General features: G+C 52.1%; 1 non-coding gene across 1 annotated transcript; it reads right to left on the bottom strand.

Annotated features, from left to right (window-relative positions):
• Positions 1–6,009: 6,009 nt before the first annotated feature.
• On the bottom strand, positions 6,010–6,174 carry LOC149356571 (U1 spliceosomal RNA). The gene has a single exon (XR_016291981.1). It is a non-coding gene; the product is annotated as a U1 spliceosomal RNA (small nuclear RNA).
• Between the last annotated feature and the right edge of the window lie 361 nt (positions 6,175–6,535).

The following is a 6,535-nucleotide window of genomic DNA, read 5'->3' on the forward strand; positions in this document are numbered from 1 at the left end:
TAAAAGTTTTCTCTCTAACTCTCTCTTTAGAGCATGCTCGATTCTCCCCATGTTTTCTACCTTGCGCTAACTTACATAGCTCTGCCAGTTCAATTCTGTCTGTGGGGTTAGACGCCTTCATGCTTTGGCGTTTCTTAATCAGATATTTCGTCCGCACAGGTAGCTTGCTAGTATCCTGTAGAACGGTTTTCGTAATGATAGCTCTGAGATTATCGTTCTCTCAGTTAAAGCCGAATATCTGTTCTCCAAAGATATATTGAATTCCTCTCCTTTCCCTCTAACCGCTAAATCGTTAATGGGCTTCCGCATCACCTATCCAACGATGTATTTAATTTTTAGTCTTGCGGAAGACATTAATCATCAATAATTTTTCACCGCGCACTCTACTAATAACTGCACCCCCTTTTTCTACAGCCTATAACCATAGTTTCTTACTGCCTCGATCCTAACGCGTATTTCACTGATCTCCTCATTGCGAAGAAGGTATCATAGATCTTCCTTTTGATTCGTATAGTTCGGGGGTTCGGGGTGCCTGCCGAACCCCCACTACCAAAAATTTAGTGTTCTAGCTTCCCCAGTTTGGGAAAGAGGCGGGCTTCAGCCGGCCGCAGTGCAATGCACCGGCCTCAACCCGGGAACTCAGCTTTGTGTTTAGAAAAAAATTATTTACATATGTACACATGCCAAGGTTACAAGATACATTCACATTTACAAAAACACATGACATAAGCATGTAAGGTAAGCCAATTAAAGAGGTACCATAAACATTTCTAAGTAACTAACAGGAATGGGCAATGTAAAATAGGAATGCATATATACCGATTGACAGAAGAGCGAAAAGTCGATAATTAGACATTGAAACATTGAAAAGTTGACCTTAGCGCCAGTTTGGCCTAAAAACCAAGACAAGACGACCGTTATTAACAGAAATAAATTGGCATGACCATTGTCGGAGAAACTCTTCCTCACCCAAGAAAAAGAGTTCCTCGGACAAAAAACTGATCAGCTCCCGTCGGAGACGGCCGAGAATTGGCCACACAGCGCGGCGTCGAAAGCCACTAGCGACCGCGGCGCATCGACTGCGCCATAAACTAAAAAAACCTGCAACTATTAACAGGCGAGCAAAACGGCCGCTGGGGAAGCGGCCGCGGGAGACGAAGCACGAAATGCCCTGCCCACGAAATCCCGCATGAACCGCGCGCCAAAAGACACGCGCTACAACACAGGTGACTGTAGCGTGGCGATTAGATTCCGGGAGCGGGCAATTCGGACAGGTACTGGAGCGTAACACACCCCACCGCTCTAACCGATCACAAGTAGGGAGCAATGCCCAGCCAAGTTTCCAGACAAAGTCACGCAGATGATCTGGGAGAGGTGTCGACGCTAAACGCGCCCACTGAACGCGGCGCATAGGTGAGCGGCGAGACGCCGGCACAACAGGTAACAATAGCGTGCCCATAATGTCCACCACACGGTCTGCAACGATGTTGACAGCAGGTGCTACTGCTCTTACATGCCTGTAAAAGGCCACTGATGAAGCGTAGAAAGCGGTGGGTTGCTCTGACTGGGGTCCATGATTAACAGGGGCCGCCGGATCCAAAAAGCGTAAAGAAGGGCCCAAAAAGTACCGAGCCAGGATTCGCGCCGGAGACGCGTTTCCTAGCAGGATACGCAAAATACTCTTCAACGCTAACAGCGAGGACGTGACGGAAAAATTTGGAAAGGCAAACCCTCCTCTCTCCCGTGGTTGTCCAAGAACAGCACGGGCCACAAGCTCGGTTCCGCCTGACCAAAAGAACGAAAAAACTGTAGTCTGCACTCGCCTTATGACACGGAGGGGTGGTTTAACAGTATAGCAGAGGTACCAGAAGGCACCAAGTATGACGGACTGAACCAGGTAGCGCCTCTCAAGCAGAGGCAACTCGAATGTCTGCGCCCTTCGCACACGAGCTGTAATGTCTTCGACGACCGAAGACCACACACCATTCCATATTCCAGCACAGTCGTAGGTCACACCTAAAATGCGCATCTGCGCGCACCACTGCAAAGGTATTGAAGATGTAATACGAGTCTGGGAAGACCCCACAAAAAAGTAACAACTCTTCGAGTAATTAAGAGCAGCCCCAGACAAGGAGGCGTACTCACGGAAAACATTTAAAGTTTCAAGCAGGCTGCGTTCATCAGCTAAGTACAGAGTGATGTCGTCTGCATAAGCAGTGACGCGTACCGCTTCGCTGCCTGGCAAAGCCAGACCTCTAATAAAGGAGTGGCGATTGACTGCCAAGAGGAAAGGCTCTAATGCTAAGACAAACAAAAGGGGGGAGAGCGGACAACCTTGACGGACGCCTCGGCGAACATCAAATGCGGTACTTTCCCGGCCATCGAGGAACAGAGTGCTTGAAATATCTCTGTACATCTCTTTAATGAGAAGCACGAAAGAAGGTGGGAAGCCGAAAGCAACCAGCATCCCGTAAATGTACTCGTGTTCTAAGAAGTCGAACGCCTTTTCCTGATCAAGAGAAACAAGAAGGCCCTGTGCGGGCCGTCGTAAAGTATACGCTAGGATGTCTCGCGTTACAGAAGACAAACTATGTATTTCACGGCCTGGAATGGAGCAAACCTGGTGGCAGGAAATAAGTGACGGGAGGAGAGCTCGTAGACGACGAACGAGTAATTTTGCTAATACTTTGTAATCTGAATTTAGCAGTGTGATAGGGCGCCAATCTGCCGGACATGTCGACATAGGAGACTTTTTAGGAATAAGAACAATGCGGCCTCTTTTGAATGATTCAGGAAATACGTGCTCAGTAAAGCATATTTTTAATACTTCCGAGAAAATAGGGCCCACAATATCCCAAAATTCTAAATAGAACTCCACAGGAAGGCCGTCTGGACCAGGCGCTGAGCCTCGTTTCATGGAGTCCAACGCCTCCATGATTTCATCTTTTGTTGGCACAGCCAGAAGGCCGTCATGGAGTTCAGTGGAAACCTGCGGCAAGCCTGCTAAAAATGGGGCTGCGGAAACGACATTGCGATCGACTAGAATGACCGACTGAGCAATACTCCTGAAATGGTTAAAAAAACGCACTGAAATTCCTGCCACCTGATTGGGACGTAGCCCGGGCGGAAGATGTAAACGCAGGGGCACCTTGAGTGCACAACAGCTCTTGGCGGGCCAACCGAAGCAACTCGGGATGAGCAGTTGGACTGCGTCGACAACGCCATGCAGCCGCTGTCAAAGAGGAGGCACGTAAAAGACGCTGTAGGCGCTCCGAAATCTCCTCTCTCCATGCGCACATATGCGACGAAGGCGACGGGGTGCGTTGAGCAATACGTAGCTTCGCCGTCACCACACGCACCTCATCTGACACGCGAGCCCTAAGGGCTCGACCAGATGCGGCGCAATGGTGACGCCACTGCTCCTTGAGACGGTCCCAGTCACCAGGCGCCGCCCCAACAACTGAAAAGCGCAAGACCCGTGCGAGCCCGTCTTTAGTGCTGGCGTCGTGAAGTATGCGTACATCCAACCGCCATGGTCTATGAGGTGATACTGCAGGCGCCGGAACCGTGAGTGATAGAAGAAAAGGGCGGTGGTCTGATATGTGCACCGGCGAGGATGGCAGCGTCAGTACATTAGCTACACACACTGACCGCGAAAGGCTCGCCGGAACGTACGCCCTGTCTAGCCTACTCGACGATGACCCGCGGCGCCAAGTCCACACAAAGACGTTGCCATAGAGGAGCTCATACGCGTTCGTGAGCATGAAATGGTTCACTAAGCGGCGCAACTCACGCGCATTCCAGCCTGGCCTACCCCTACCAGGGCCTTGCACATCGGCCACCGTATCGAGCACGCAGTTGAAATCGCCCAACATCACAACATTACGCCCTCCAAGAAAATACACATCTAAATCTTTAAAGAATGCGTTTACCAAATTGGAATGCGCAGGCGCATAAATACAAAGAATTCTCAAGTGAAGTGCGTTAAACGTGCAGTCGAACGCCAACACGCGTCCAAGCGCATCGTAGATAACATGATGATCGCGCAACAGTGAGCGGTTCAAAACAAGAACGCCAACGCCGCTAGAACGCGTGCTGGCGTACGAAAAGAAGGCATCGACGCCAAACCTACGCTTGAATTTCAACACGTCACTGAGACGAAAAAAATTGGTTTCTTGCAGGCAGACGATATCGCAACCCGAGGAACGAGCGAATGCGACCACCGTTGCCTGCTTCAAAACACTGCGGAACCCCTGCACGTTAAGAGTAATAATTTGAAGGTTAGTCATTTTGGAAATGAAAAATGAAACCTGAACAGTCGTGATGCTTAGGCAATACAAAGCGCGCCGCGAACGGCGCTAAACCACCTCACTTTTTGCGGAAGGTCGGACCAGAGGAGGCACGAGGCCTCCTTGGCCGACCGGCAGAATTGTCCGAGTCCGTAGTCGACGCATGTGGACGCTTTAAGCTCGAACTTAAAGCAACCATCTCAATATCCGACGACTCTTCGCTAGAAGTGCTAGCGCTGATCCTGGAAGTTGAAGAGGACGGCGACTGCACAGGGTCAGCGTCTGGAGATGATCTTGGCTCTCGTACAAGCGATGACGAAGACGACGATGGCGGCGTCGGGTCCGCCGCAGGCGTGATGACAGTCTCGTCAATGACGAGGTTGACTGAAGAGGCCGAGGACGTCAAGCTGCTGTCGTCACCGTCGACCTCAGCTATGTCGGCGTCCCTGCTCAAAACCGCAACGCTGGCCGCGGGCTCTAGCGCGGGCTCCGAGGGTGGCACGTTCTCAGCCTCAGATTTTTCCAGGGACACAGTAGGCTCGGCCCCTGTCTCATCAGGGACGCTCGGAGAGACTGAGGCTGACGCAGCAGGAACCTTTACTGTCTGCTCGCTTGGTGCAGCACTGGACGCATCAACAGCAGACTCCGGCTCTTCCACGCAGCGACGCTGAGACGCAGTGGAAGCACCCGTAACGGCGGCGGTGTTGGATCCGCCGGTCTCCTTGATGGCTTCAACCGCTCCCTGAGCGGCCTGCGGGGGCGCAGGGCGGGCCGCAGCTTCCGAGTTCGAGGGCTTGATAGCGCACGCCACAGTAGCGTGCGGATCACCACAACGACGACATGGCAGCACGCAACCCTGGCCTTGGTGCCCAAAGACACCACAGCGGGCGCAGAAAGGAGCCGTGCACTGTGCCCTGAAGTGCGCAGTGGACCCGCAACGCCGGCAAACGCGCTGCATGCCCTTGTAGTCGCACGTCACGCGGTGGCCCGCGACCTTGATGTAGTTGGGTACGGGTGACTCTCGCTTCATTTCAATCCGCACGTAGCGGGTCCCGGTGGTGACAGTGGGACGCGATCCCATGACGCCGCGACTAATGTGCAGCACCTTGCCAAAAGGGGAGAGAGCCTTGGCAAGGGCGTCACTGGGTACACGTGCGGGCAGAAAAAGAACAGTCACCTGGGTCACCTGCGGGCTCAGGGGAACGATGGCGACGCATTCCTTGCCGATGGTGAGGCAGGAAGCTTCAACGATTGTAGCCATGGCGGCTTCACTTTTCACGGTCACTTGGTAGTTGCGTCCACCGAAGTGCTGGACGCAGTACACTTCCTCCAATCCAACAACGGAGGCTGTCGCATCGACGACATCCTCCGGACTAGCCCCCTCAGGGACGACAACATCAAAGGCAAGAAGGTGGCTGGCTCACCATATTGAGGCGCCCGCCAGCCGAAGGACACCTTAACAATAGGGCACGTCCAAAGGTCGAACACCGGCCACCGACGCAAGCCGGCGGCCGGAACACACACCCATTAATCCGGAACACACACCCATGGAAGACATTAATCATCCATAATTTTTCACCGCGCACTCTACTAATAACTGCACCCCCTTTTTCTACAGCCTATAACCATAGTTTCTTACTGCCTCGATCCTAACGCGTATTTCACTGATCTCCTCATTGCGAAGAAGGTATCATAGATCTTCCTTTTGATTCGTATAGTTCGGGGGTTCGGGGTGCCTGCCGAACCCCCACTACCAAAAATTTAGTGTTCTAGCTTCCCCAGTTTGGGAAAGAGGCGGGCTTCAGCCGGCCGCAGTGCAATGCACCGGCCTCAACCCGGGAACTCAGCTTTGTTGATCGCTGAGTTTCCAACACCAGGTAAGTGTGACTCCGGATTCCTGCTCCCTGGGAGCCGGTCCAAAGAGTCCACTGAAGATTCTCAGGTGAAAGGAGCACCTTATTTAAAAAAAAATGGTATCTAAATGTAGCGTCGTACTGAGAAAGTTGGAAAAACAGACGCACTAACGTCGATGAACAAGCCTGAAAATTGACTAAACCCTGAAACTTACAATATTTCAAGTAAAATACCTATTAAGGTACAGTTTTATTGAAATCTGCATCGCTCCGACCGCTACGCGCTTGAGAATGCAGTGCACGCGCTCACGCTATGCATTTACCCTGAGCTAGCGATCACGCGTGCTATTCGCAGAGCAAGAGCCACCGTTTTGGGAAGAAGAAGAAAACTCC

Source organism: Amblyomma mixtum, chromosome 3, assembly GCF_055824585.1.
Source record: "Amblyomma mixtum isolate Tamu chromosome 3, ASM5582458v1, whole genome shotgun sequence".
Classification (NCBI taxonomy): Eukaryota; Metazoa; Arthropoda; class Arachnida; order Ixodida; family Ixodidae; genus Amblyomma; species Amblyomma mixtum.